Genomic DNA, 23,804 nt, shown 5'->3' on the forward strand with positions numbered 1-23,804 from the left:
GCATATAAAAACAACAACTTTTCGGTATGGTATGTTATAGATAAAAAGCCCACGAAGCTATCCTCAAAGAGCTTGAAATTATTTTTTTCTATTAAAGTCAGTTGTGGTTTAACTTCAAACCCTTAGCGAGCTCTTGTTACCCCAAGCTCATTTGATTTCTAGATGTACATACATATGTCTGCACATCGAACTTCATGAATAGCGTCATCAATTACAGAGCGAACAGGCTACCTGATTCCCTATGCGCACCTAAAAGTGTGTTAGAGAGTGAACAGTCTTTGGAAAACATCTGGACAGGGAGAAGCATACATCTATATTGGGTTCCAGGGCATATGGGAATGAAAAAACAGATGAACTAGCTAAAAAGGGTGCATCCCTTGAAGCTTGCTTCGTAGACGTCCCAATTATATTGAGTGAGATTAAGAGAAGGCGAGAGGTGCACATGATCGGCCAAGCAGGAAAGACGTGGGTTCAAGTGCGGGGCTGTAAAGTGTCGAAGATTATGTGTAGGTCTTACAACCTTAGACTAACAAAGTTGCTTCTACCATTAAAAAGAGAGGACTGTACACTCATGACGGATATTCTGACTGGACACTGCCCTCTGGTGTCACATGCTTTTAAGTTAGGTTTGGTCAGTGGTATCAGATGTAGGAAGTGCGGGTTGGAGGAGGAAACGATCGAGCACGTTTTGTGCTTGTTTCCTGCGCTTTCCAGGCTAAGACTCCAGCTACTAGGAGTGATACAGCTGTCAGATCTACAAGCAGCAAGTGGCTGAAGTCCCAGGAAGCTTCTAGTATTTGCGAAGAGGACGGACTTATTTTATAACATAGGTCATGGTTTTTGATAGAGTTTTTCAGTTTGGTCGTTAAAATAAACTTCTGGTAACACTACGGACTCATTCAGTCTATGTGAGCTTCTCCTGTCCCGGCCAGTTCAATCTGACCTAACCTAATGTTCAATGCATTCGATACTCGCAAACATTTTACTATTAAATTGTACATCGCAGGCCTTGAAGCATACATTCTGCAGCGTTATGAATTGCCTCAAGTGTCAGTTAATGAAGGCAGTTATGTGAAAAAAAATACAAGCTGCAAATGACGTTGCAATAATATATAAGCTTGAATATCAAGAGCAACAACAGCAAAAGACAAACAAAAAATTTGTATAGTTAGCTACTTGTAACCTTCTTCTGTTATGTTTTAGTAGAAATAATTAAATTTAGTATGAATTATGATGGTAATTAAAAAAAAAAAAACTCAGCGCTTCATATGAAGAACTTCAGTAATTTAACAAATTAAAAAGACGAATCTTTTAATTCGAAATTTATATCTTTAAATGGGATTTGATCAACACTACAGGCCTTTGATTGCCTTTATTTCAAAGCTATGTTAAATTTGAGATGTTTTACAATAATATGTGTTTTTTTTTTTGTTAGTAACACTGGTCGACACAAATTCTGTTGCATGGGATTTTATGCATGATTGTTAAAGTAGTTTCTACCCTTATTTCAAATATAAAAGCCGAAATATTTAATAATAAAGGTTTTGGTAAAAATACTTTTAATAAACAAACGTTGTTATTATCGATTATAGTAAGCTAAAATTTCTTTTAAAAGATTTTTTTTCTATGAGTTGATCCAGGAGCACTACACTGAATGATCCAGTAGTAATGAGCTAACATATGCGCGTCCCAGTGTCCTTGATATCGCTTTTCCATAGAGCGCAGGTCCTGGTGAAAACGCTCGCTCTGCTCTTCGCTGAGATAGCCTAAATTTTTAGGAAAACGGTCCAGATGGCTATGGAAAAAGTGCATCTTAATACTCATGTTTACACGCAGATGTTGAATTTTTTACAATTCAAGCGAGCTCATCCCATGTAGGTTTTTTAACTACGTTCATGCGGTAACTGAACTCTGCATCACAAATTAGCTTTCTTATTTGTGGGCCATCGACAATCCCAGCTATCACCTTTTCAGTATTTGAAACATTCACCAGTTTTGTCGATGGCCTTTACATATTGTAACGAATTTTGGGGAAATTCTGCGTATTTGATATTATTTTACAATAATACGCCTAGTTAGAGTTAAATATAAACAAATCTAAGTAAAATTTACATTTTGTTTCAATTAATTAGTCAAATATTGTAACGCATTTAACTCACAGTGAAAATCAAATATTCTTTTGAAATTTTGCAATCGGACCTAGGATATAATAGTTAATATCACTTACTGGATAGGGCTTATCTTACATATCTGACGTTCCAGGTTCTGTGATCAAAATGGGACTTCATACTTACAAAACCTGTTTTTAGTATAACTTTTGAATAGGAAACAAAATGTTTACCCTTCGCCTTCGAACTAATAATATTTACACTAAAACAAGTATTTTTAGCCTACTTTTTGAACGCATTTCTACAGTTGTAGGTAAAACTAAAGTTTACCGAAATATTTGGCCGGTTTTCGTTTTAGCTGGGACATTTTTTGTTCTGGCACCCGCTTCAGCTGGTGCGAGGGATTTATCTATCAGCACAAATTTGAGATAAATTCTACGTGAGAGCGTAAACAATTGTTTCGTATCAGGTCATATTTTACTAACAGCGTGCTTAAATCAAACCTGATTCGTTATTACTCAGCTTGCGCTGATTTTATACTCTCGGTTTCATCGTTCACCCATTTGTCCTAAAGTCTAGTAATTTCGCGAACAGTTGCAGCTCATGCTTGGTTAGTTATCAGCTATATACATGTTTATCTGTAATCCACGCCTCTCCCATAGCCATATGCATCTGTATTAGAGATATGCCGCCGATGACCGCCGCCGCCTCCGCCAATTTGGGTCGTTTTTCGCACGCCGCCGCCGAATGTTAAAAATATCGGCGCGGCGGCGGGGTCCGGCGCGTGACTATATTTTCTACTCGTTTATGGCTGTTTAGGTCATTTATTGTTCATGCCGAAAATTGGTTGGATATGGTCGAAAGTGGTATCAACGGATGCGCATCACTGTCAGTTATAAGAAATTTAACTCTTTCTAACTGTTCAAAAGTTATTTAAAAAAAATAATTAATAATGAACAATTGATTCAAATAAAATGACCCAAAGCGAACGTGTTTTCAAATTGTCTTCAAGTTGTTAAAAAAAAAAGCAAATTACCCAAAAAAGGTGCCGATAAAAAAATGTATATTGCGATTGGCTGCAAAAATAAGAGAAATCAGTGATGCAAAATCCTTTAGTAGGTTCTAGGGGCAAAACACTCCATTGAATTGATTATTACCTCATACTTAAGTCGACGATATATGTACGCATGAGAAGGGTGTGAAAAATCACTTGGCCTTATATTCAATCAACTGTTGTTTCTTTGCGGAACTATACCTACAATAGCGTCTGAAATGTTAATTTTGATTTTCATACTTCATCCTTCAGCACCCAAGTCTCCCGGTTGGCGGCCCTATCCAAAACTAGTGAATATGTAGGCACATATATTTACCAGGTGAGGCTTGGTCCTTCGCAAGAACACTCAATGTGGTGAAGCAAAAGCTTTCCCAAGACAGTCGAACTAATGACCGTGTGTGCTACTACCCTAACGTAGTGGACAGTCGAACTAGTCTGAAAACTGAAGCTACGCGGTCATCCATAATGAGCTCTTATATCATAAGGCCGGAGAACAGCAGTTTACATCTTTCAACTTAAAATCGATCGACTTTCATTCTAAAATATCGTTTTGGTTTAACGAAGACTATTGAAATGAATGTTGTGAACACAGACGTCGGCAAAATTTGGTCTATATTTTAAAAATTTTATCCAGGGTCCTTGTAAAATTTTAATTATGTAAATGCGCCGAGGATTATACGATTTTCACCCATATGTTACGCAATGATATCCACTTAGACTGCTTATTATTTCGAGGGCGGCATCCTTGGCCGAATAATTACTCCCTAACGTTTCAAGATGTTTTTCTGGTGAAGCTCGGCAGCATAGCGCGACAAAAATATCTGTCAGAAAGTCTTCGGAGCTACATCTAGAGCTTCTAGGAAAGTGACGTCGACGAAGGTATGAGTTCGAAGTCGCAGTCCTATAGCTTCTGTGCTGGCATATGGTGTGAGGGTCAGGAGGCGTGGTAGCGACTGATGGTCGCGATTGCTACTGTTGGCACATCGGCAATTGTAGCTCTTAAAATCACCCGGAAAAACTGGAGGCGCCCTGTGCTACGAGAGTCATGAGTATTAATAGACCATTAATAGCAACCTTAAGTCGCCTTTTTGCGTGACTGCCAAGGAGCCAAAAATGATTTAAAGAAATTGTGGTCCCGACGATTATTAGGAGTTAACCGTAGGTGAAACTACGCTTTGCACGAGATATACAGACAAAAGTGTGACTATTTTATGTATCTCTATTTCTTTTCAGCAGACGCAGCAGTACCAATTCCAAAGACCGGGGTTAGGTTCGAAGCCTCTCTGGAGTAAGCGCACGAGGGACAATCCCTCCGCAGGGAGCTACTCCTGAACATTTTTGAACGGTGTGCGAGTCTTTGAGGTAAACTCCCGGATCTTTCCGAAATGGCCAAAACGTTGATTTCCTTAAATACATATAACAAAATCTTTCCTAAATATTATTTTTTTAAATAGAAAAATCAAGCTTTTTAAACTAAGAACACCGGCGTACACCGGCGCGCCGCCCACACCGCCGCCACCGATTAAGTTATCGGCGTAAACCTCTAATGTGTATGTGTGAGTAACTATTTCGGCTGATGACTGCATATGTGTGTGAGAGGTATCTCTTTGTTGCTTTGTACATGAATGTGGCTAGCTTACATAAGAATGCCTGCTTCATGTTTTTGTTGTTGCGTGATTATTAACTAACAGCTTAGTGATGCTGATATTCGTCACAATATTGTTTCATGAAGCCCAATTTGATATGTAGAGGAGGTAATATTATACAGTGTCCGGGTACTAGTGGGGCCAGTAGTTTGGGATAAATACATTTAAAGTGATTTTTGCGGCTTATTCCTGTTATGTTTACCACACAGAAATCAGTGACGGTCCGAAGGTTGACGCCATATCATAGGAGTGTGGTACTTTAAATTAGGCTTTTTTAACTTATCCATAACCGTAATGAATCTACACAACTTTACATAAGAAACTTGGAGTCTATGGCTTGTTATTAGTTATGGGGAAACGAAAAGGTTTATATAAGCTCTTTTCAGGTTTGACGCATTCAAACGAAATTCCTTGAATATATACGTTCCACGAGTAAAACAAAAATTGTTAGGATTATTTACACACATTCTTTTCGATAAACTCTACTAAATAATAGCAGTTACTACACCTACTATGGTAATATGTCAACTGAGAAGTGTTTTTTGTATGATGCCCGTATTTTAAAAACAAGGAAATTGAGGGCAGATTTGAAATCAGCGATCCCAAATGAGTGAGAAACAAAAGAAAAACTCCATAGAACAGACAGAAAGTGTTTTGTCCACCAGTGTAATTGATTCATTTACGTACATAAAGGGTATAACGCACAGCCGCAGCCGGCGTGGTACTTACTTGTTGTTCTTGAATATTGCAAGAAGTTGTACCTTGTGTGAGCACTCCTTAATTTTACTTTTATGCCAACAACAGATTGAAATCAATGTGATTATATCATTGAACACTTTATAAAATGAGTCAGAAAAATTTTCGAAACACATCACATGTTAAAAATTGCAAAAAAAAAAACTGTTCACTTAGTAACATAAAAAAAAGAAAAAACGAAATATGCACAAGTAAATATTTTGTTCATGGAAAAATACGAAAATTTCTTTAAGAATTTCAAATGCTTCAAATAAGAGTTAAACAATCTCTAACAAGTATCGAGCAGGAAAACAATTAATTAAGTTATGAGCACTGCTTAAGTGGATTGTCAAGAAACTAAAGCACATGTTAATTGATTAAACAAAAACATTTTCAAAAAATGTAAACAAATTGTTTCTGTATAAACAAATGCACAGTTTTATATCATCTTGTATCCATCACGTGTTAATATAAAACGATTAGAAGAAAAAAAGATCAACAAAAATCAATTAACATTTGTTGTATTATTCAAATGAGAAATCAAAACTAATCAATAACAATAAATTAGTTATCGGTAAAATGTAAATGTCATGCCTACAGTAAGAGGCTAAATTAAACGTACATATAACCAGTTTTGGATGATTTCAAAATGTTCGGCCAAATACGAGCTTTTCATTTTCCTTCGTTTTGCTTTTAGCTGCCTTTTTTTACTCGTTCTTAAAGCTAAGCGATATTGGGCGTGGGAGCAGCAATGGAAATGAAGATTTACTCCACCTGTCCATCCAACTCAGTGGATACCTTCTTTTCCAGAGCGTGTTTATTCATTCACATAACATGGCCGGAGCAGCCTTTGCAGACCATTTGGACGCATCCTTCATTGGTTCAGGCAAAGAGATATTCGCAGCCCGCTATGCATCCGATCGGAGGAAGTAATTAAACCTGTAGTGGGAAACGGTTTTTTGAGGTTACCCATGTAACCTCAAGGAAGCATTCTTGATGAGTCTGTATCCTTTTACTCGAATACAACAACATATCTTCTTGTGTAATTCCAGAACTGTTTCTGTGCTTTTTCCAAATCGCTTCAAAATTTTCGCCATCATTACGGTTTTTACGGCAATATTTTGGTCAATTTCTTGCTTGTGTTAAGATCATTATTCATTTTTTTAAACGGTTTTATATAGCTTGAGTTGACAGGCAGGCCGCACGGCCGTTGTGAACGAATATTGTAATTGAAATTTAAGTAACTTCCCGATAAGCTATAAGCTTGAAACTTGGAATATATGTAGTTCAAAACCCGATGAAAATGCAATAATAAGAAAAAAATCCCCGCTAGGTGGCACAAGGATCGAGATATTCATAAAAATCGTATTTGTGGTCCGATTTGGCTCATATTTGGAACACATAGTACATCCAAGAATAAAAAGCGACTTATGAAAAAAAATCGCCGCTTGATGGCGCAAGGATCGAGATATTCACAAAAATCGTATTTGTGGTCCGACTTGGCTCATGCTTGGAACACATAATACATACAAGAATAGAAAGCGACCTGTCAAAAAAAATCGCCGCTAGGTGGCGCAAGGATCGAGATATTCACAAAAATCGTATTTGTGGTCCGATTTGATTTGGTCCATATTTGGAACACATAATACATACATGAATAGAAAGAGACCTATGATGCCCGATTTGGCTCATATTTGGAACATATATTACATAGAGTCCAGTAGAAGTGACATCAAAATATTTTGGAGTTGGAGGAGGGACAAGCATATGTCGCGAAGAGTCGAGTAAAGTATTTGGAAGGACTACGTATTGAGGACTTAGATTGTAACAAATTGTCAGGACAGAGGCCTTGTAATAATGAGTCACTAAATGAACTAAATAGAATGAGAAATAATAGGCAATTAAATAAAGACTAAAAACTTGAAAATAAAATAATTAAAAAAAAAATGTTTAAGTTAAACGGTTTTATTGAAAACAATACTTACATGAAGTAATAATAATACGAAAAGCTAGAAAATAATTAGGTAGGTCCTAGGTACTAGACATCACACTCCTTATCAATCTAGGGCGTTGATCAGACAATTAAATAAAAGCGTTGGACGCGTCATATTTCTATTGATAGTCATAAGTAAAACCAACTGAACCTTAATCAGGTTATGCTACGTCTCACATTTTTAGAAATTTCACGCGCCCAACGCTTTTATTTAATTGTCTGATCAACGCCCTAGATTGATAAAGAGTGTGATGTCTAGTACCTAATTATTTTCTAGCTTTTCGTATTATTACTTCATGTAAGTATTGTTTTCAATAAAACCGTTTAACTTAAAAAATTTTTTTTTAATTATTTTATATTCCATTCAAGATCACTTTGGGACTATTTTGTTATAACTGTTTCATGATAGTTTTTTTCGGAACCAATTTGGGACAATTTGTGAATCACTACAGGATTATTTTCATAATGGAAACTATCTCAAAATACTCCAGAGTTGATCCCGAAAATAATACAGAAATTGTACTGCGATTATACGAAAGTTATCCCGCAATGATGAAGACTGCGAGTCCAGAAATAATTCCTTAATAATCTTGAATTCTAATATTTTCGAAAATCGCAGTTATACCAAAAGAAAAATTTCGATATTCTCTTGAAATAGCTCCGTAATGAGTCCGAAAATAATTCTGAAGAGAAAGTATTACTGCTACTATGACGTGTGTGGTTTGAATTTTATTTACATTTGAGTTTTTTTTTAATAAAAAATCGCTTTTAACTATTAGACATAGTAATATAATAAAAATAAATTTTCAGAACTATAATAGATATGATTTCGGGTTCAAGACCTGAATTTTTCTGGATCGCAATGGGATTTTAATGGAATCTGGACTCTTTCGATATAATAATGTGAAATAGTCTCGAAATTATAACGAAAATAACGTCGAATTTAGCTCAAAACAGTCCGGTGTTGATCCCGAAAACAGTCCCCAAATCGTCTGAGATTATCTCAAGGTAATCCCAAAATTATTCAGCTGATAGTCCCGAAATCATCATTAAATAGCTTGAATTGGTCCCTTAACTAATGACGAATTTGTTCAAAATAAACCCGAAGTTATCCAAAAAAAACCCCCGATATAATCCTGAAATAGCTCCGAAAGGAATACGGCGTGCCCGTTTACCACACCAAAGGTTCTGGGTTCAAGTCCGGGCAAATCAACACCGAAAATTTACAAAACCGTTAAAATATATCCCGTCCCGCAAATTAAAGGGTAATATTAACCTTAAGCAACTGAAATGGAAATAATTAATATTTTGTTAAATTTAAAAGCTCTTAATTGATTTGAAGGTGAAAAAGTAGAATCTGATGTTTTACTGACAAATGTTCCTTGGAAGCTACAGGTGGATAAAAAGGACCACCGCCTGCAGACGGTCTTAGTGGGTTTGGTGAAGAAAAAATAATACATGTTTATATCAATTCATTTACCAAAAGTTGCTTTTATTCAAAGTAAATATCCCATTCAATAACAAAAATATTAAATATGTTTTAAAATAACACGTTTGTTATATGATACTCTGTAAAACAGTTTTTTGCATTAGAATAACACAAATTTATATTGCATTTCGTGCAAAAAGTATGCATTTCAGATTTTTTACACAACATGCAGGATTTTGTTTTGGTCCCCATTTAGGAAAATGGTCAATTCGATCAAATCTGATATTGTTCCCTGGATGAATGGCCTTTGTACCAACACTACTAGTACTGGTAGTTGGCTGTTCATTAGCCAGTGGGCGACCAACCGACCTCTTTTCAACTGAAGCACAAAGCTCTTTGGCAATGCTACAGGGAAATACGTATATGGTCATATCATTTACTTCTTCATCAGCAATCCAATTTTTTCATCATTGAGTCTTCTACACAAAACGAATGCATTGGTTACAACCATGTCCAGGAGATGATAAAATAATCTTTTGGCCATATCTTGAGTTTTAATTCGGAGTCCGTTGCGACCCATATACGAGTCCATTAGGTCCACCCCTCCCCTGTGCGCATTATATTCGCGTATAATTTGTGGGCAGTGGATGTCTATATAAGACTTTTCCTTTCTTATATACCTTGGAATTTTAGATTTGCTGATCTTTAGGTTGAACATCCGTTCTTCCGAAAGGTTTAATACCTACATATGTCGAGCAAACTTTGACATTTTTGTGTCCTTCCACAAAATGGTGCTGATGTCGATGCCGTAAGCAGTTGCAACAAACTCCGTTGAATATCCCCGTGGTGCTTTTTTCAATTCTTCACATTTCTCCATTGGTAGCTTTCGTTTTTCATTAATCACATTTTCAATGTAATTTTTAACTTACCACCTCCTGTAAATGCACCATTTTACGGTGTTACTTTTGGTCCTGAGGCTTCTATAGCTGGTAATGAGGACTGATCTCGTTTCTTTGACTTGTATGATTTTTCCACTTCTGAATCAGTTTTTCTTTGGGTGGAATGCGATTCAGCTCCGGTTTTGTACCAGTCGCGTTTGAGCCAGAACTTCGTTAGAGGTTGTTGGGTTTTGAGGTGAGTTTACACTAATGTTGCTTGTGTTCATTGTCAAATTTATTGCATCCATAAATGATGAGTCATCCAACTTTTGTAAGCAATCATTTATCATACCATCTTCATCAGGCTCAATTTGGTGGCAAATATAATCGGGATCTGAGATACTGTTTTAAGAATCTTCAAAATCATATTCGATTTCAACTGAATCCATTAAAGCTTCAATATCCGAATCACTCATTACTGAGAAATAGATTTTTTTTTCGCTTCCCAAGGCAGTCGGTTCTATGTACTGGAGGATTTTTCCCGACCAAGGAAAGACTGTAATTTCAGTGTAACACTGCTACAACGACAACAACAAATTAATTTTTTTCTGACGAGACATTTTGTGGTAACAGCAATCAACAGCAAAAAAACATTTTCTCTATTAAAAAATGATGGTTAATGATAGACAATTTTACAAAACCGCAAACAAAACGTGACATAACACTGAGGAACTTTTTATCACTCAAGCTACTAAGACCGTCTATAGACGGCCTTCACAAAAAACTCAGTACTACAATGTTTTAATAGCGCATATTGAAAAAAAGCATACAGGCCTCAAAGTAGAAGTTAAAATACCTTACATAAACATTTCAGAACTACTGCGTTGGACAAAATGATTTTTATTAAAATTCTAAAGCGCACTAATTTCACACATAATTTCCCCGTCACTTTCGCGAACTGTTTTGAAAAAAAAAAAAAAAATAACAGCAGCTGTATCTGCCACACTAACGAACTAAGAGCTTATGGAAAAGCTTTATTTAAAAGAACATTCCATGCAAAATCAACGGTTTGAGCTCATAAGATGCGGCGTACGTTGTTTTCGATTTTATTTTGATTTAAGTAATGACCGTCTGTAGACGGTGTTAGGTGCTTAAGGGTTAAAAAGATCACGACGAAATTTTAAATTTCTATACCTTTCATGAACATGAAATGGTATATTAACTTTGGTCCGATGTTTGTAACGTTGAGAAATATAAAAGATAGACTCACCATTAAGTATACCGAATTGATCAGCGCGACGAACTGAGGTGATATAGCCATGTCCGTCTGTCCGTCCATCTGTCTGTTTGAACGCAAACTAGTCCCTCAAATTTTGAGATATCTCAATGAAATTTGGCACAAGGATGTATTTTTGTATGATATTAGACATTTGTCGGATCCGGTAGGATCGGACCAGTATAACATATATCTCCCATACAACCGATCGTTCAGATAAGACGATTTTGGCCATTCCTGCCGCAATTTAGAAAGTGTAAACGTGAAACTCGGTGATATATATTCTAATATATCATAGAAGATATCCTGAAAAAATCACTTCGATCGGAGCTATATATAGTATATATCCCATACAACCAATCGTTCAGATAGAAAGATTTTTTAGACATTTCTCCCTCAATTTCCAATATAAAAACGTTAAATTTGGTGATATTTATTCTAATATGTCATAGAAGATTTCATGAAACAATCATTTCCATCGGAGCCATATATAGTATATATCCCATACAACCGATTGTTCAGATAGAAAGATTTTTAGCCATTTCTCCCTTAATTTCCAATATAAAAACGTTAAATTTGGTGATATATATTCTAATATATCATAGAAGATTTCCTGTAAAAAATTATTTCAATCGGAGCCATATATAATATATATCCCATACAACCGATTGTTCAGATAGAAAGATTTTTAGCCATTTCTCCCTTAATTTCCAATATAAAAACGTTAAATTTGGTGATATTTATTCTAATATGTCATAGAAGATTTCATGAAACAATCATTTCCATCGGAGCCATATATAATATATATCCCATACAACCGATTGTTCAGATAGAAAGATTTTTAGCCATTTCTCCCTTAATTTCCAATATAAAAACGTTAAATTTGGTGATATTTATTCTAATATGTCATAGAAGATTTCATGAAACAATCATTTCCATCGGAGCCATATATAATATATATCCCATACAACCGATTGTTCAGATAGAAAGATTTTTAGCAATTTCTCCCTTAATTTCCAATATAAAAACGTTAAATTTGGTGATATTTATTCTAATATGTCATAGAAGATTTCATTCATGAAACAATCATTTCCATCGGAGCCATATATAATATATATCCTATATAACCGATTGTTCAGATAGAAAGATTTTTAGCCATTTCTCCCTTAATTTCCAATATAAAAACGTTAAATTTGGTGATATTTATTCTAATATGTCATAGAAGATTTCATGAAACAATCATTTCCATCGGAGCCATATATAATATATATCCCATACAACCCATTGTTCAGATAGAAAGATTTTTAGCTATTTCTCCCTTAATTTCCAATATAAAAACGTTAAATTTGGTGATATTTATTCTAATATGTCATAGAAGATTTCATTCATGAAACAATCATTTCCATCGGAGCCATATATAATATATATCCTATATAACCGATTGTTGAGATAGAAAGATTTTTAGCCATTTCTCCCTTAATTTCCAATATAAAAACGTTAAATTTGGTGATATTTATTCTAATATGTCATAGAAAATTTCATGAAACAATCATTTCCATCGGAGCCATATATAATATATATCCCATACAACCGATTGTTCAGATAGAAAGATTTTTAGCTATTTCTCCCTTAATTTCCAATATAAAAACGTTAAATTTGGTGATATTTATTCTAATATGTCATAGAAGATTTCATGAAACAATCATTTCCATCGGAGCCATATATAATATATATCCCATACAACCGATTGTTCAGATAGAAAGATTTTTAGCAATTTCTCCCTTAATTTCCAATATAAAAACGTTAAATTTGGTGATATTTATTCTAATATGTCATAGAAGATTTCATGAAACAATCATTTCCATCGGAGCCATATATAATATATATCCTATACAACCGATTGTTCAGATAGAAAGATTTTTAGCCATTTCTCCCTTAATTTCCAATATAAAAACGTTAAATTTGGTGATATTTATTCTAATATGTCATAGAAGATTTCATGAAACAATCATTTCCATCGGAGCCATATATAATATATATCCCATACAACCGATTGTTCAGATAGAAAGATTTTTAGCCATTTCTCCCTTAATTTCCAATATAAAACGTTAAATTTGGTGATATTTATTCTAATATGTCATAGAAGATTTCATGAAACAATCATTTCCATCGGAGCCATATATAATATATATCCAATACAACCGATTGTTCAGATAGAAAGATTTTTAGCCATTTCTCCCTTAATTTCCAATATAAAAACGTTAAATTTGGTGATATTTATTCTAATATGTCATAGAAGATTTCCTGAAAAAATCACTTTGATCGGAGCTATATGTATATAGTATATACCTATCCCATACAACCGATCGTTCAGATAGAAAGATTTTTGGCCATTTCTCCCTTAATTTCCAATATAAAAACGTGAAACTTGGTGATATATATTCTAATATATCATAGAAGATTTTCTGTAAAAATCATTTAATCGGAGATATATATAATATATATCCCATACAACCGATCGTTCAGATAAGGGGGTTTTTTGCCATTTTTTATTTTGTATTTATCTTAAAAATCGTTTAGGTATGTACATCTGTTCACTATATACTTCTTATTTGGAGATTACGAACGGGATAAGATTATTGTTCAGCCCCATTCATGAAAGGTATGAAGTCTTCGGCACAGCCGAAGACAGTCCCGTCCTTACTTGTTTTTTTTTTGACATTTATGATAAAATTCAACTATTAATTATTTTTTCTAATTTTTATAACAGTCAACTTTTGACTATTATTTTCAACTTTTACATTAAAAATCGAATTTTAACTGTTATTTTTACTTCTATGCTGTGGTGAGTTTTCGAGAAACAAATGTGTACGCGAGTTCTGGCAGTTATTGAACTAGTTTTATATAATTGACAAAATTTGTGGGAAGTTTTAAGGAAACGAAAGTAGTTTCAGGTGAACGGTGGGTGTTTTTTTCTTTTAATTTATTCGGCTGATTAATAAAACTTAAAACTGCGGGGTTGCCTTATTGTACATGCTGATTTTGACGCTGACTTTTATTTACCACTATTTGCTTGCGTTATGCATAAACAAAATTAAAGCTGACGACGGAAGATAAAAATTTGGATGAATTTAAATTAATGAGTAGCTGCAGCCGGGTGTGACAATCGCTGACAGGCGACAAACAGTACAACAAAACAAAGTAATCAATGCAATAAAACGGAGGAAAATAACAAATTAAAACATTAAAAAAAAACGTTAAAGCAATATTAAAGTATTTTAAGCCATGCACAATACCGTGAGCCAAAGTGAAAGAGTTCAATGGCCTACTACACTAACAAAACGTGGGCTTGCTTTGTTGGTAGGGAAAAGAAATTTCAAACAGGAACAAAGTAATGGCATATAATAATGGTGATTAAGACGAACTTAAACCTTAAAATTAACATGAAACAGTTTACGAAATTTAACGTAGACGATGTCGTGTGAAGGGTAAAGAGGTGCATTAGAGGGTTTAACTGAGGCGCAAGTGACTTTCAGTCATTAAGGGAATTTTTTGGGGCTTTAATTGTGAAACGATAAAAAATATAAAAAAAAACACAATTATATAAAACTGATATGGCATTAGTCAGCTCAAGCAAAAATAATGAAAGGTATTTAGCGTTTCGAATAAATCGAGGTTAGATGTGAATGTCGGCTGCCAGTAAAGAACTTACAAAAAACGGTAGAGGCATACTTTAAGTAACGGTAACAGCGCATTAACGGTAAACATGCATAAAAAACAGAAGTTGATAGTGACAGTGGAAAGTCAGTAAAGAAAAGAGAAAAGTCAAAAACTGGCATTATGTAGCAACAAGAGGCCAAGCAACAGTTGACTGCACATGAGACTTTCAAAAGTCAACTGACATACTTGCGTACTACATACATACATACATACAAACGGTTTTTACAAGCATTTACCATAAGAAAGTACTTAAATATCTTTAACTGTAATATTCGTATGGTAATATTAGCATATATACTTATACATAGATATGTATTTTAAAACTGGTAAACGTATCGGAAACATGCGCAGATAGTTACTTACCTGAGATGAGGCTGTAGAAACTGGAGTACAGAAGATTTCCGCTTTTGGCAATTTCACTGCATACAAGTTAACGAACATATTTATATATATGTGAGCTTTGTAATATGTTTTCACTTTTCTACTTTCCACTGCTGTCACTTTAGCAGCATGGAAGTTAAGATTACATGCTGCAGTCAAACTGCTTCAAGTGTTTACATACGTACATATATCGTTCTGAGCGGGGGAGTCACCAACTCATTAAACTGGTATTTCGACTAAGTAAGCTGTGATTCTATACCCAGTTGCGCTAGTTGGTACCGGATGGTGTTAACATAAGTATGAAGTGTAATCCCAAATTAAGTTTTAAACGCCGATTCAAGCCATAACTAGTTTTTGCAGATTACCACTAATACTGTATCTTACTTACTTACTTAATTGGCGCTTAACCGTTTAAGCGGTTATGATCGTCCAACAAGGCACGCCAATAGCTTCCTCGCTCTGCTAACTGGCGCCAAGGGAATTTAAATCGTTTTCCGCCTGGGGAGTGAGGGCTGCCCTCTTCCTCTGCTGCCATAGGCGGATTCCGATAAAAAATATTTTCTTAGCCGGAGCATCAACTTTCATGCGCATAACGTACTCAAATACTAAATTTGTCAAAGTAATGTACCACATAAATAAAAAGTGGGCGCGATTTACCTCCGAGGAGATTAAATCCGAGCTTCTCATCCAATTTTCGTTGTGCTCCTTTTAATTCTCATTACAAACTGGCGGGACAGGACTTACATATGTTTTGCCGACTCCGAACGGCATCTGCGAGGCAGGTGAGTTTTCACTGAGAAGCTTTTCATGGCAGAAGTACACAGAAGTACGCAGTGTTTGGCAAATCACTGCCGAAGGGCAAGCCCGATTAGAAAAAAGTTTTTCTAAACGTTTGATGTTATTTTGTCAGGAAGTTGAACCCAGGACCCTCGGTGTGGTAGACGGAGCACGCCTTAAGGTCTAAGCAATTTTTGAGAAATATTTTGTTTCAAGGTCGAAAACATAACGATTGAGGAAACATTTAAAAGTGACCCTTTCCAATATATGTAATACTCCTATATTGCTAATAGAGAATGCTCGCAAAGTGTTTTGAATTCGAAATCAAAACAAGACAGCCTATAAAATTTTTGTGATTGTAGCAGCATAAGTGTGACAAGAAAAAATTGAAATTTAGGTACATTCGATTATTGAATACAAAAACAAAAACGTTTAAACAGCAAAATATCGGCACTCTGATGTTTGGGAATGTACCTAGCTTTTAGTAGCAATATAGGAGTATTACATATATGCCCTTTCCCAAACGATTTTAGTGTCAGTCACACCCGCGCCGCACAGTGGAACGAAATTGAAAATTTGGGACTTAGGACTTTAAATGTACATTTTCGTATTCTGTGATCTTTTTCCATAATTTATTGTTATATAACATTTTTTCGTAAAACCTAATTTAAAAAAGTTATGACACTTTTAGCAACCGGGTTTCATATCGACATACCCGAACGAGCATATGTGTATATCTAGGTATTTTTTCCAATTTCCAGCAATTTTGGCTTCACTAAAATAATTTTTACTATTCGGACTGGTTTACTGGTAGACGTGGTAAACCAAGGGCACGGTACAACGATTCATGGAAATACTGCTAGACGACTTTTCGTTGACATTAAAACTACCGCCTCTATAGCTGGTGTTAGTGAAAATATCATTCAAAGATTCTCTATAATATTAGTGGCACTTTCATGTAGGTGTCCAATAAATGTACAAAAGTTTAACATGTACGCCAGAGAAACCATTCGAGGTTACGTCGAACTATACGAATAGTATTACATGCCTTCATGTGTACATAAAATTTTAGTACACGGAGCTTCAATAATAGAGCATTTTGATTCCATTCCAATCGGAAAGTTGTCCGAAGAAGCCGATGAATCCAGAAAAACAGATTTTAGAGCATATCGTCGAGACCATGCAAGAAAAACTAGCCGCAAAGCTACAAATGAGGACATTTTAAATAATTTGTTAGTTACTTCTGACCCACTTATTTCATCGAGGAGATCGAAATTACCTAGTAAGCATGAGGAAATATCCGAAGAAGTGAAATCTCTACTACTCCTACCGCAAAACCTCGACTATGATACAGAAAACTAAATATTTTAGTTTCTCAATTTGGGTACGAATATACATACTACATGCGAAACGCAACATTTACTTAAAATAATAAAAATTGTTTTTTTTTAGTTTTTTTTTTTTGGTCATATACATATATTTGGAGATTTCATGGACTATTGACCGATCGAATAATTTTTGCTTTTAATTACCCTTTTGGTACTAACGAACAAGCTGGAATAGTAAGCATCATAAAAAAAAAATTTACGAACAAGCTGGAATAGCTAAATTCTTGATTTGAACCTTTTTTGAATTGTTAAATGCAAATTCCATATAAAAAAATTAAATGCATAATATGAATTATCAAATATTTTTGTTTTTAAATATTGCCCAGAATTAAAAAGTGATTCGCAGTACTAGCACTAAAAAAAAAAACGAAAAAAAAAACAAAAAAAAATATTTTTGTTTTTAAATTTTACCCAAAATTAAAAAGTGATTCGCAATACTAAAATAAAAAAAAAAATAAATAGTTAAAAAAAAAAAACGCGAACCTTTTCGAACCATGAAATCGAGTACATTGCATAGTATATAACCCTAACTATATAAATAAATTAATGAAGTTTTGAGAAATGTGAGGAAAATGAGTTATGGTAAAAATGTGATTTTTCCCATACATAAAACTTTTTTATTTGCTATAACTTTTTTGTTTAAGACTTTATGAAATAATTCTCATATATAAAAATGTCATGTAATGAGATTTAAAACGGATCCCCATCAAAGTTTTTGTGTTATTAACTAATATTGTTTTCAATTCCCTAAGTCCACTGAAAGCCAAATCCAGCCCACTGTGCGCCGTGATCGCAATGAAAGTAATGTCTACAGGCTCTACCACATTATTTCCTAACAAAAAATGTGCGTCGGTTAGCGCATCAAGGGACTCTTAATTACTACGTGACCATTCCCCGTTCTTCCTCTTTATCCGTCTCTGAACTATTTAAGCCGCGGCTGGGACTTATTTCAACCATTTCGCAGGAGTATTCTATATCCTAACGTAGGTTTTTCCTTTTTAAAGGATATCTATATTCATTCCAGGAAACTCTACGACTTTTTCTAACAACGTGCTTGCTTTGCTTGTGCGTGTTTTTAGAGTGCTGGATTTGGTATACGATGTTTACTAAATTAATGTAATCGACCTCCTTAAGTTGCCTCAGTTTCCCATACACAATTATTTGCAATGTAATCCAATCCGTTCATTAAGAGTTTCTGAAGAATTTGCCGCATTTATCCTCTTAAGCGGATACATATGTATGGTCTGAGGAGAATGGCTATCAATGATTGATAAATTACTCACTCCCAGAACTTAATATGATATGAAGAAAAAAAGGCAAAAAGAGCATGAGGCCTTGTGATATTAATATTGCGTAACATTTCCAATCTTTAGCAGCATTGAACAATACTGCAGCGAGGCTTTACATGTGTCCTAAAGTATCAAATAAGTACTAGGTCGATAGTAACTAGATTATTCCTAGTTCAAAAGTCGACAGTTTGAGTTTTCTTATTAAACACTGCTATTAGCTTGAAGGATCTCCGAGTTTGAGTATGCATCATTTCCACACACTTTAAAGCCTTTAACCTACGTAGCCTATTGAAAACTATACAAAAGGTGCCAATAAAAGGAATTTGTATCTAGTTCGGAACTACAGAAAAGGTAGCGGAAGCAATTTTCACAGTCTATGACATCGTAATGTTAAATTCGTCAGTTGAAAGCATTTAAAAGAGATAGAGGGTGAACTAGTGGTAGTTCCGAATGGACAAGAAGTGCGCCAGTTTTGAGCTAGACGTTTTCTCTACAGAAAAACAGCAAGAGCTGCGAAGAACTATGGCTTTCGGCTTATGGATTTGCTATGTTCGTCGTTCACATTCGGCAGTTGATTTCATTTAGGTGTTTACATACTCCATTTTAATTTTATTTTAGTGGCAAACTAAACAGTCCCCTACTGCTTTACCCTGGTGTTGTCTACTTTACTTTTCTACGTTAAAGTTTTAGCTAAATATTTAATTCTGTCAATATTATTTTTTTGGTCCTAGATTGTTTTTTATAGAGACCCAATGGTTCTTCTCTAACTTTAAGCCTACCGTTGGTACCAAAAAATCATACTTAAATGCTTTTGATATATTTTGAAGTGGTTCGAATGGATTTCGAAGCCGCACTACCTAGTGTTTCAGCACTGAAGAGTTTCTGTTAAAGCATTTGCATAATTTTTCATATATGTATACTGAAAGTGACGTTCTAGGTCGATGAACCGATTCAAAGTGAAACACACACAATTATTAAAATTTAGTATTACTCATGAGAATACAGTAATAAATACAAACAAGTTTTTAAACATAAAATACAATACATTATTTAAATATATCTTCCAATAAAATAAATAATATGCCATAAGTGTATTCAAGAACTTACTCATATAGTAAATAAAGTGGATTGGAATATATGCCATATTAAGCGATGCTGATTTTACAAAGATTTTATTCTTAGCAAAACATAAAATGATGTCAGTGGGACAATGGAATAAGGTATAAATACAATAAAACAAATGTTGCTTAACTGGTATTTTTATAGTTAGTAAACCATAGAATGCTCTAGAAATATTAGAAAACTTTTTTGATAGACATTCATTGCGATTTTAGGGGCGAAAGCTTGTATTTTGGAGACCGCTTTCTAAAGATACTTGCCTTAACTTTTTTTTATTCAAACTTTGTTGCATTATTTATGTTTTGGGTGGAAAGATTTTTTAAGACTAACGATATTTGGGTTTCATGAGACATATTTTTATTTCAAAAATACATATTGAGTATAAATAGATAGCCTCACAAGGACGATCGTAATATAAAATTTAAGAAAAACTAAAAAAAAAAACCCTCCACCGTTAGACTTTATAAAAACGAAAGACTTGAATAAGAACATATGAGGACCAGCTTTGGCACCTAATTAAGAAAATCCATTCATTAGTAATAGCTTCAAGTCGAAAGAGGTTGTAACCGGCCAATAGACGAGATGTTGCGATCAGTAGAAAAACTTGTTTCATCTACTGGAATTAGAATATAAAACGTTTTTCCTTTATTGTAACCATCGTAAACTAAGTTTTTGATTTAAAAGAGATATAACGATATATATTTTAGTTTACCGAAATGCTTGCAGAAATACCAAAAATTTTAAGCTCGTAACCTGTTATACGATCGGTGATCGAAATCAATTTTGTAAATCGCAGTAGCTCTGAAATGGGCAATCGATTTAGGGAAATATGTCAAATGGTGGCTACCAGTACTGATTAGATCCATAACTTATTAATTATTGTAATTATTACGAAATTTTTGACAGTTTCTGATTTGACGTTTGAGTGAAATTGCTTTTCGATACGTGCATCGTTAGACATTTTTTACCATTTCTTCCTACGAAGGATTTCCTTTGAGCTTCTTGTCTAGGAGGCAAAATCTACATACAATCTAAATAGCAAACAGATAATTTTGAAATGCCCATTTCGCCTGCCTAAGGTAACACACTGGAGATACTGATGGTAATTGCAGCTCATTTTTTGTCCAATCTTATAAAACTGATTGGAACGGTTTCAGCTTCGTTAGTTCCGGAAGCAAAATAACTGTCTCGGTTACAATTTATCTTCTGAAAAACCATTATATACGACAACTCTCCTGAGAAGGATCGGTTGCATTAAAGAATTGAATTTCCATATCAGCTAAAAGAAATTTTAGCAAGTAGTTTATCCTATGTGTTATTTTTCTTTCCACTTCGACTAACATTTGTAATAAAAAGTTGTTAACAGGACCCCAAGCAAGATTTTTAGAAATAGCTCAAAGTAATATTAAAAAAAATTATGGCTTGCGTGAACCTAATTTGTTTGTAAACGAATGAATGAACTAGTTTATCTCAATCGCATGTAAAGTCACATTGTGATGCATATACACACCATATATGTATGTAGGCAAATAAAGTTATCAACTGTGCATTTATAATTTTGCATAAATAAAAAAATAATAAAAATATTAGTATAAACATAAAAAACTCTTACTTGTTCAGGAAGCACGTGCTTCGAGTAATCAAGAACTTTTGTATTTACTAGAAAAAGTAATTAAAAAGCCATAAAAATTAGCAGTAAATTATAATTTTTACAGTTAAAATTTTCATTTTACTTGGCTCGTTTTTGAAATGGTAATTACTGACATGTTCCAAAAACTTCACTTTACGTAACTTAGTAAAATATGACACTCCATCACATTCTTATCAGTTATGGAAGTTAGCTGATCAATTGAAACTTTTTTTGACGTTCCCTAGTTTAGCGAAAAGTGTTTACAGAATTTCGTTTTTACAACTAATTTGCTAAATTTATAAATTTTAATGTGTCATAGATGCGTTTCACAATAATTTGTTTATATAATCGCTCAAATTTCCGTCAGTTTCAGTTAAAACCATTTTAAAAATTTCAGACTTGTTGGTCCCTCAACGGGATTACCAGCTAATTTACAGCTTCTCCAACCCAATTGTCAACCTCACCTCTCTGCGAATCCTATTTCTTTAACAGCCGAGGCTCTGATGACCCCAAGTTTCTCATGGATTTTATATTATATTTAGATTTATTCATTCATTTTCCTTACAAAATTAACAAGTATGCATTTAATAAATAAGTATATTAAGCTAACAGATAACATTATAATGCAAGAAAAAGTAAGGAATTCTTTAAAAACAGTATTTTGGTATTAAATGCCATCTCAAAATTAAATTAATGGAACTAAAAAATTGTGCGGGGTGAATTAAAAAAAAGAGAAGAAAAAAACTATAAAGATTAAGAATAACAATTTAAAAGTTAAATTTTATGAATAACAACTGCGTTTAAATTACTAGGTGCTAGGGTTCAGCAAATTCTTGATATCGTTGTGTGATAGTTGTAAGAGAAATGATTTAGCATTCCGCAAAAAGTCACGTAAGTTCCTAATGACACGTTTAGATACGGGTAACGCATTGAAAACCTTATAAGAGACAATAGTAAAGAAATTATTGAAATGTGTAGTACGATATGTGGGAACAACAACAAGTCCGTGTGAATTCGTCCACAGATTATAATTATACGAATGTAGGCTACGTAAATAACCAGAGCGAACAAAAAATATTTTTAAACTTTTGAAATAGTACAAATGCTTAATAAGAAGTATTTTCAGGTCTCTAAATAACTCCATGGAGCGGTGAAATCGATTACAATTACATATTCTTCTTATGACGCATTTTTTTATAGTTAGAAGTTGCTGTAATTTAGCAAAAGATGCACCTCCCCAGCAGCTGATGCCATATTGGAGCTTAGAGTGCACCAAGGCATAGTAAATACTTTTCAGCGTAGCGCTTGAGCAAATCTTTCTTAGTCTATAAAAATAACAAACAGTAGATCGCATGTACGACTTCAAACGAGAAATATGCGTAGACCAACTTAGATTTTGGTCAACAGAAATACACAGATATTGAAAATCGCTTACTTTTTCGATTGTGAAACACGTATCACAGCAGTTAATTTCCGCATGGAAAGTTGTATCAGAACACGATAAACTATTGAGTGCAAAACGCTTGCAATCAGTGGCATGGAACACAATTCCAATATCGAGTGTTATTTTTGGTTGTAGGTTGAAATACATCATCTGCGTTTTTTTGCTGACAATAAGCTTATATGAAGAAAACCACAACCTTAGCAAATGTACATCATTATTGATGCCTGCTACCAAATGAAGATGGTTCGATGAACCATAGGCAATAGCAAGGTTGGATCTAGTGGCTGTGAGGGTGGTATGGCCTAGAAGGTTTCATGTGGTCATACTAAATACCGATTAAGAAAAAGTAACCGTTTCAGAAAAAGAAACCGTTTAAGAAAAAGTAGTCGGTTCAGAAGAAGTAACCGGTTTCACTTGTTTCAACTGGCTCAAAAGAAGTAATTAGTACTGATAAAATACGTACTCGGTTTAGAAAATATAAACGATTCAGAAAATGTAAGCGGTCTAGAAAAAGTAGCTGGTTCAGAGAAAGTTGCCGATTCAGAGAAAGTTGCTGGTTCAGAGAAAGTTACCGGTTTCAAATATTTTACCGGTTCAGAAATAGTAGCTGGTTGAAAAAAGTAACTGATCTCTGAAAAATAGATGGTTCTGCAAAAGCGGAAGCTCTAAAAAATGATGGTTTCAATAAAAAAAAAATTCAGTCAATGTCGAAAAAAAGGTGTGGGAATAAAAGTTTTATTTGAAAAAAAAAAAAAAATTTGAAAATATTGATATGCCGGCCACGGTGGTGTGATGGTAGCGTGTTCCGCCTACCACACCGTATGCCCTGGGTTCACACCCCGGGTAAAACAACATCAAAATTTTATAAATAAGGTTTTTCAATTAGAAGAAAAATTTTCTCAGCGGGGTCGCCCCTCAGTGTTTGGCAAGCGCTCCG

The 23,804-nt window shown here is 34.3% G+C and overlaps 1 long non-coding RNA gene across 1 annotated transcript in view; it reads right to left on the bottom strand.

Annotated features, from left to right (window-relative positions):
* LOC137237447 (uncharacterized) overlaps positions 1 to 23,804 on the bottom strand; it is a 297,015-nt gene that overhangs the window by 56,997 nt on the left and 216,214 nt on the right. The gene's annotated exons all lie outside the window — the stretch shown is intronic.

This window comes from Eurosta solidaginis, chromosome 1 (assembly GCF_040869045.1).
Source record: "Eurosta solidaginis isolate ZX-2024a chromosome 1, ASM4086904v1, whole genome shotgun sequence".
Taxonomy (NCBI): Eukaryota; Metazoa; Arthropoda; class Insecta; order Diptera; family Tephritidae; genus Eurosta; species Eurosta solidaginis.